This window comes from Rana temporaria, chromosome 4 (assembly GCF_905171775.1).
Source record: "Rana temporaria chromosome 4, aRanTem1.1, whole genome shotgun sequence".
In the NCBI taxonomy this organism is placed as follows: Eukaryota; Metazoa; Chordata; class Amphibia; order Anura; family Ranidae; genus Rana; species Rana temporaria.
Genome location: NC_053492.1, coordinates 422,604,138 through 422,613,251, shown reverse-complemented (window position 1 = coordinate 422,613,251; position 9,114 = coordinate 422,604,138). Strand labels below are relative to the sequence as shown.

Below are 9,114 nucleotides of genomic sequence, written 5' to 3'. Positions count from 1 at the left end.
CAAAAATAAATTAAACCAGAGACCAACATCCTTAGATCCCCATTGTAATGACGGTTGGACTGACAGTTTTTGCCTGAAAGCCTCATCCTATGTTAACCATGCTAAACCACTGAAGCTCCTATAAGCTTCTAAGATTATGTCAATGTGCTGGAATAATAGTGGGCTTTTCTCAGGGTACTTCTCACATAATATGCTGGCATAGATGACAAAAGCCTGTAACCAAACATAGAATGACTTAATCACTGGTTTCCGCTCATCCGACTTCTCCTCCCTCCTATCAAACCTTAGATTATCCCTGGAGGCAGGAGGAAGAATCGTGCACAAATCAATAAATTCCTCCCTCCATATTTTTTCTTTCATGCTTAAATTTAAAGCGGTGGTTCACCCTTATTAACATCTTTTTAGCATAAAATGAGGCATAGTAGCGCGAGCTACAGTATGCCTGTCTTTATTTTTTTAGTCCCGTACTCACAGTGTAATCGTAGAGACAAGATTCCGACTCCCCGCGGGGAATGGGCATTCCTATGGAGAGGGAAGGTGATTGACGGCCGGCTCTGGCACGTCACGCTCCCCGAAGACAGCCGGAACAGGTCTCATCTCTTCACGGCGCTATACGGCGCCTGCGCACAGACTATGCGAAGGCGCCGTGAAGCGCCAAGTCCTATTTCGGGTATTTCCGGAGAAGCGTGACGTGCCATAGCCGGCCGTCAATCATGCTCCCTCTCCATAGGAACGCCCATTCCCCGAGGGGGGTCGGAATCTTGTCTCTACGATTACACTGTCAGTACGGGACTAAAAAAATAAAGACAGGCATACTGTAGCTCGCGCTACTATGCCTCATTTTATGCTAGAAGAAAAAAAAAAAAATTTTATTAATAGGGTGAACCCCCGCTTTAAGTGGAAACCCAGAGGTGACAGGAGACAAGGCATGCATTCTTTTACACTGCCTTCTGACATGCTTTTAGCTGCACAATCCTTTGGCATCATACAGACAGGCTGAGACACAGGGAGGAGATCAGCTGACCAAACCCCAGCTTCTTTAACCTCTGAAGTAAACTTAGCTCTCATAACAGTTAACAATTGATCAATTGATGAAGATAGATTAGACAATTGGGATGCTGTAAAGCACTCACCCCCTGCACCCTGAGCAGGACGAACTCCAGGGGCTGATGGCACCTCACACCGCACAGGTATACTGTCGGCTTGCTGCTCTTTGCGCTGTGCAGGCAGGTTTGTCACCCTGTAACCTCCTCTGCCGCCTCTGCGGACCGTTTGGCTGCTCTCAGATGTTCCAGGCTGCGGTGAAATCTCCCTGGCTGGCGTTGCTGCGCTCCTGCCTTTCCGTCCGCGCCCCAACGGGGGCGCTGCTGGGCTCTGGCTCTGCTCCCTGCAAGAAAAAGAAAAACCATCCAGGCTACCATTGTTGGACCTGGGCGGAGCGGGACTCATGCTCCTCCTAAGGGACCGCCTCCTTTTGCTGGTTCTCGTCTCCGCGCCACCCTCTTCATAGACGTCATCAGACCTCGCGAGTTCAGGAACGGCAACCGCTGGACACGCCGCTCCATCCAGATGACATGGCTGCTGCTGGGGTGAGATTGCTCCGCTGGGACCCGCTGCCGACTCCGAAACCGCATTGCTGCCGCTGGTTTGCTGGGGATCCACAGGTAGGGATAAACAGTGGCAAATCCACTCTTCTCCACCCGCATGTTTTGCTCTGGTTAGTAGTTGGTGTAGCAGGGCTTCCATCGTGAGGGTGTAGGTGGGGAGCTCCTCCGGCTGGGTCCTGTAAAAAATGGCAGCAGGTCCAAACGGAACCAGGCCCTTATATAGGCCTAAAACTGGGTTCCAGAACCTTCCCTGAATCACCTGACCTCTGCTAACCAACCACTGCCCTTATCTTGCCTAACCTCCAGAACCCACTGACCCAGCTGATCTCACTAACTAATCAACATTAACCCCTAAAAACCTTCACTCAGTTAAACTGACTGACTTTCTGACCTGAAGCCTGACCCCTCAATGACCCTTACCTTCAACTAAATTAAACCAGCTGCCCATGCCGTGGACCCATAAGGAAAGGAGAGCCTAAATGGCTACTCTCTTTCCTTTCCCATTCCTTTGAACTTCATGTGTTTATGGTGGAGCTGGTTACATTGGAAGACAAGGGTTACAGCTAAGATAAGGTGACCAGATTTTTAAAATGAAATCCGGGGACATATTTTTTCTTTACAGTAATGGCAACAATCAGCGACTCTCTGCCCGTCGCCACCCGCCTCACAGCCTCTCAAGTCTTACTCTCCGGGCCCCCCGGCTACTACTGGATGGGGAGTGGAGGAAGATCACTCCGCCAGTGAAGGCAAGGAGATAGGCGGGTGGCTGGCCAGGATTTGAGCCAAGGCAGAAGAACATGCGAGCAAAGCTGAATAAATATTCCCTCTGCTCCGACCAGCACATTATCATCAGAAAGGGGCACAGAAAATGGGAAAAATACAACCCCCCTATGCTAGTAGGCACGGCGGAGCGGGGGTGTGTAATTCTAATTTTTTTATTTTAATTCTGCATTGATTGTCTTTGAAATTGCCCCTGCCCCCTATTAAATCCAATCTGGGGACAAAACCAGGGACAGACTTGGTCCGGGGACAGTGTCCTCAATCAGGGGACTGTCCCCTGAAACTGGTGATGTCTGGTCACCCTAAGCTAAGAACCCATTACCTTATGCTGGTCCCGATTATTAAGGGGAACACGCATTTAATCTTTAAGGGTCTATCATTTAAGGTGAGTGGCCATCTTTTCCTTTGGTGGTGGATATATTACACTAGCATGGTGGATTTCAAGTGGTGTACATATGAATAATCACAGTGGGCCAGATTCAGATAGAGATACGACGGCGTATCTCCTGATACGCCATCGTATCTCTGAGTTCCGTTGGTCGGATCTATGCGGCTGATTCATAGAATCAGTTACGCATAGATCTCCCTAAGATCCGCCAGGTGTAAGTGAGCTGGCCGCTAGGTGGCGCTTCCGTTTGTATACGCGAGGAATATGCAAACGAGGAGTTACGCCGATTCAGAAACGAACGACCGCCCGGCGCTTTTTTTTTACGTCGTTTGCGTTCGGCTTTTTCCGGTGGATAGTTACCCCTGCTATATGCGGCGTATCCTATGTTAAGTATGGCCGTCGTTCCCGGGTCGAATTTTGAATTTTTTACGTTGTTTGCGTAAGTCGTTTGCAAATACGGATGGACGTCATTTACGTTCACGCCGAAACCAATGACGTCCTAGCGACGTCATTTGGAGCAATGCACGCTGGGAAATTTAGCGGATGGCGCATGCGCCGTTCGTTCGGCGCGGGGACGCCTGATTTAAATTTTACACTCCCCCTAGCCGCGGAATTTGAATTCCGCTAGGGGATTTACGATACGCCGCCGCAACTTTTCAGGCAAGTGCTTTCTGAATTAAGCAATTAATTAATTAACTTGCGGCGGCGTAACGTAAATCAGATAGGTTACGCGGATCTAAAGATCTGCTAACCTATCTGAATCTAGCCCAAGGTTTGTTATTTTCTTCATTGGAGCACATTTTAGACACATTTAGGTAGATTCACGTACAGATGCCTAAACTTGCGGCGGCGTAGCTTAGCGTGTTTAGGCTACGCCGCCGTAAGTTAGCTAGGCAAGTACATGATTCACAATATACTTGCCTGCTAAGTTACGGTGGCGTAGCCTAAAGTGGGCAGGCGTAAGGGCGCCAAATTCAAATGTGTTTAAGGGGGGCGTGTTTTATGTTAATATCTTACGTTTTTGACGTTTTTCTTTTACTGCGCATGCGCCGGGCGCCTACATTTCCCAGTGTGCATTGTGGCTAAGTACGCCGCACGGGCCTATTGATTTTGACGTGGACGTAAATCGCTATTCGTGGACGACTTACGCAAACGTCGTAACAATTTTGAATCTGGAAGCGGGAACGGCGGCCATACTTTAACATTACTATTCCACCTAATAGATGGAATAACTTTAGGCCTGATAATGCCTTACGGAAACGGCGTAAATGTACTGCGGCGGCCGGGCGTACGTTCGTGAATCGGCGTATCTACTAATTTACGTATTCTACGCTGACCACAATGGAAGCGCCACTTAGCGGCCATCCGAAATATTGCAACCTAAGATAGGACGGCGCAAGCCGTCGTATCTTAGATATGTTTAAGCGTATCTCTGATTGAGAATACGCTTAAACATAAGTCGGCGTAGATTCTGAGTTAGGTCGGCTTATCTACTGATAAGCCGGCCTAACTCTTACTGAATCTACCTAATTAGCAGTTGATGGGCTGACATTTTATGGAGTTTATTATTAGTTTACATATAATATTATTTATTTGTTGTGCACCTTTGATTCAAATTGTATATAGCATGTATACATATAGTATTATTGCAGTGTTGTTAACTGAATTAGCATTTTACACTATTTATAGTGTGGTCCTTTTTGGTATTGCAATGAGTTGGATTTACACCTGGAAAGGGACAATACAGGTTACACGGAAATGGCATCAGACATTTGGATATTGATATTCTTCTTATCAGATAACCTTAAACAATTGGTTCCTTTAAGCTAGTGCATTGTTGGTTCACTTACCTTTTCCTTTGATTTCCCTTCTAATTTTTTTTTCTTTGTCTGAATTTCTTACTTCCTGTTTCTCCTCAGTAAGCTTGCCACCATCATCCGAGCCGTTCTGGCTGGGGGATAGTCAGCGTCTACATCCCTGCGGGGTGACGCCACTGGCGTAGGAAGGGGGGGCAGGGGGTGCTGTGGCCCCGGGCGCGACATTTAGGGGGGCGACTTTCCGTGCCTCCTCCTAATTTTAATTTCCAGTGTCACCGCGACACGGATGTCCGGAGCGGCCAGCGGCCACCATGTGTAATGTCCAGCGCTCTGTGATTGGGCATATGGGGGTCATGTGAGGAGTGGGGCTGGAAGTCCCGCCTCCGCACATGACCGCCATACGTCCAATCGCAGAGCGCCGGGAAAGTCTGAAAATGGCGGTGGCCGGCGGGAGACGCCAGGCTCTGAAAGTGTGAGCCGCCGGCGCCGTCTTCCCCTCCGCTCTGGTGCGCTGCGGTACGGCGCTGCCACTGTGTGGAGGGAGTTGCAGCATGGAGCGGGCTGCGGATGGATGGTGCTGGCGGCCGGCGGGGAAGAGAGTCGGGACTCCGTCCTGACTCCTGAGGAGAGTCCTGGAGGAGTCTCTGGAGAAGAACAGACAAAGGTAAGGAGGACTCAGAGGATGGACTTATACTGTAGGAGTTAGGTGGGTCAGTGTAGGTGTCAGGGTCAGTGTCAGTGCAGGTGTCGGGTCAGTGCAGGGGTCAGTGTCAGTGCAGGGGTCAGTGTCAGTGCAGGGGTCAGTGTCAGTGCAGGGGTCGGGTCAGTGCAGGGGTCAGTGTCAGTGCAGGGGTCAGTGCAGGGGTCCGTGTCAGTGCAGGGGTCAGTGTTAGTGCAGGGGTCAGTGTCAGTGCAGGGGTCAGTGTCAGTGCAGGGGTCAGTGCAGGTGTCCGGGTCAGTGCAGGGGTCCGGGTCAGTGCAGGTGTCGGGTCAGTGCAGGGGTCAGTGTCAGTGCAGGGGTCAGTGTCAGTGCAGGTGTCAGTGCAGGGGTCAGTGTCAGTGCAGGGGTCAGTGTAGGGGTCAGTGTCAGGTGTCGGGTCAGTGCCTGACGAAGAGGTCCTGCGTGGCCTCGAAACGTTGCTCTTTTGGATCAACAGATATGCATTAAATTTTTGGACGTTTTTTTAAGATGATCCCTGGTGTGCTGGCGAATATATATATAGGGTCAGTGCAGGTGTCGCCCCCCTAAATGTCGCGCCCGGGGCCACAACACCCCCTGCCCCCCCTTCCTACGCCAGTGGCGTCACCCCGCAGGGATGTAGACGCTGACTATCCTCCAGCCAGAACTGCTCGGATGATGGTGGCAAGCTTACTGAGGAGAAACAGGAAGTAAGAAATTCAGACAAAGAAAAAAAAAATTAGAAGGGAAATCAAAGGAAAAGGTAAGTGAACCAACAATGCACTAGCTTAAAGGAACCAATTGTTTAAGGTTATCTGATAAGAAGAATATCAATATCCAAATGTCTGATGCCATTTCCGTGTAAGGCTGGGTTCACACTACGGTTTTCCCGTCCGTCAGCCGCATACGATTTATATGAAAAAACGTATGCGGCTGAAACGGACGGGAACGTATGGAACCGCACACATGTGCGTTTTCCATTGACATTAATGTTAAAGGAAAAAGTATGCGGTTGCCATACTGTTTTAAAAACGACCGCAAAACCGTGGTTGAACACGGTTTTGGGTACGTTTAAAAAACGTTTTGCCAGCAAATCGTACGCACCCGGATGCATCCGAGTGCATACGATTTGCAATGCATTCTCTATCTATACGTTTTCCCGTCCGGGCCCGTACGTTTTCAATACTGAAATCGTATGCGGCTGACGGACGGGAAAACCGTAGTGTGAACCCAGCCTAACCTGTATTGTCCCTTTCCAGGTGTAAATCCAACTCATTGCAATACCAAAAAGGACCACACTATAAATAGTGTAAAATGCTAATTCAGTTAACAACACTGCAATAATACTATATGTATACATGCTATATACAATTTGAATCAAAGGTGCACAACAAATAAATAATATTATATGTAAACTAATAATAAACTCCATAAAATGTCAGCCCATCAACTGCTAATTAGGTAGATTCAGTAAGAGTTAGGCCGGCTTATCAGTAGATAAGCCGACCTAACTCAGAATCTACGCCGACTTATGTTTAAGCGTATTCTCAATCAGAGATACGCTTAAACATATCTAAGATACGACGGCTTGCGCCGTCCTATCTTAGGTTGCAATATTTCAATATTTCAGAAAGCACTTGCCTGAAAAGTTGCGGCGGCGTATCTTAAATCCCCTAGCGGAATTCAAATTCCGCGGCTAGGGGGAGTGTAAAATTTAAATCAGGCGTCCCCGCGCCGAACGAACGGCGCATGCGCCATCCGCTAAATTTCCCAGCGTGCATTGCTCCAAATGATGTCGCTAGGACGTCATTGGTTTCGGCGTGAACGTAAATGACGTCCATCCGTATTTGCAAACGACTTACGCAAACAACGTAAAAAATTCAAAATTCGACCCGGGAACGACGGCCATACTTAACATAGGATACGCCGCATATAGCAGGGGTAACTATCCGCCGGAAAAAGCCGAACGCAAACGACGTAAAAAAAAAGCGCCGGGCGGTCGTTCGTTTCTGAATCGGCGTAACTCCTCATTTGCATATTCCTTGCGTATACAAACGGAAGCGCCACCTTGCGGCCAGCGGGAGATTGCAGCCTAAGATCCGACGGTGTAAGTCACTTACACCTGGCGGATCTTAGGGAGATCTATGCGTAACTGGTTCTATGAATCAGTCGCATAGACCCGACCAACGGAACTCAGAGATACGACGGCGTATCAGGAGATACGCCGTCGTATCTCTATCTGAATCTGGCCCACTGTGATTAATCATATGTACACCACTTGAAATCCACCATGCTAGTGTAATATATCCACCACCAAAGGAAAAGATTTTTTTCTGTTGAAAAGCCTGTGGCGTGCAAAACACAACCCAAAAACTCCACCCGGTGCAGGAAAAATGTGCACACACATAAAGAGGTGCAACAAAAAACTGTGACGGGTGCATCGTCAAGTGGTCCTCCGAAGAGGACCCAGCTCTGATCCCCCGGGGCGTTAGGCTCCTGGCAGGGAAAAGAGTAAACTGTGGTCCATACAGCCGAAGCCATATGGACCCATCTTGGTCCAAGCAGCCGAAGCCACAAGGACCCAACATCCTCAGAGGGACTGCCGAAACAGAACCCTCCTCGGTGAGGCTCCCCCGAAGGGAGACCCCATGAGAGCCGGCGAACTTAGCCAGAAGGCCGGGTCCACCAACTCCCAAGACTTTCAGAGCGGGTCCGAGGACCTGCACCCTACTCATCACACATAAAGTGCAGTGCACCAAACAAAAAAGTGACAAAACAGACAAACACGGGGAAAATAAAAAAAGAAAGTGGGGAGAAGGAAGATGGGAGAGTGAGGAAAAGTGACCAATGTGCTATACATTGGCCGGCCCTCCGGCCAGGAAACAAAAATTCCACTGGTCCTAGCCAAAAGGCCGGGCCCTAGCGGCAGGTGTCAAAAAGGTGTGTGTGGAGATCAGTGACCTGAAGGTGCCACACGGTGAGTGCCCCTCAAACACTCGTGCAATGTATGGCACCCCTGGACTGCCACTCCAGGGGCACAATCTCCACGGGCTTTTCAACGGTCCCTAGCCCCCGGTCCGGACCGGCAGCACCCTTCCCAGCCAGGAAGGTGGGAGAAGAGGTTGGGGAGAGCCTACTGACGCAGACTCCACCCACAACCCCTAACTCTCCCACCTAATCACATTCTGGAAGTACTACCCGCTCCTTCCCGGTTAAAGGAGAAGCAAGGGTTCCCTCCAGAACAACTGACTGGGGCAGTTACCACCAAATCCAGGCCAACGGCCAGGGACCCGGCCTCTTGGCTTCGACCTCATGCCTCTCTGTCCAAATCAGAAGGCTTCCACCTCCACACCAACAGGCTTAGCGTCCGCCGACTGCCATCCCTTTCCCCCTGCCACAGGGTACCGGGGACAGTCAGCTTAGCACCACCTATTGGCAACTGATAAGAACAGATACTACACTTGATCTTAGCCAAAAGGCCGAGAAGCACAAACCAAAGGAAAAGATAGCCACTCACCTTAAATGATAGACCCTTGAAGATTAAATGCGTGTTCCCCTTAACAATCGGGACCAGCATAAGGTAATGGGTTCTTAGCTTAGGGTGACCAGACATCCCCAGTTTCAGGGGACAGTCCCCTGATTGAGGACACTGTCCCCGGACCAAGTCTGTCCCTGGTTTTGTCCCAGATTGGATTTATTAGGGGGCAGGGGCAATTTCAAAGACAATCAATGCAGAATTAAAATAAAAAAATTAGAATTACACACCCCTGCTCCGCCGTGCCTACTAGCATAGGGGGGTTGTATTTTTCCCATTTTCTGTGCCCCTTTCTGATGATAATGTGC

The 9,114-nt window shown here is 49.5% G+C and overlaps 1 pseudogene; it reads right to left on the bottom strand.

The window, feature by feature from the left end:
* Positions 1-8,631: 8,631 nt before the first annotated feature.
* On the bottom strand, positions 8,632-8,762 carry LOC120938714 (annotated as a pseudogene).
* Positions 8,763-9,114: the final 352 nt, after the last annotated feature.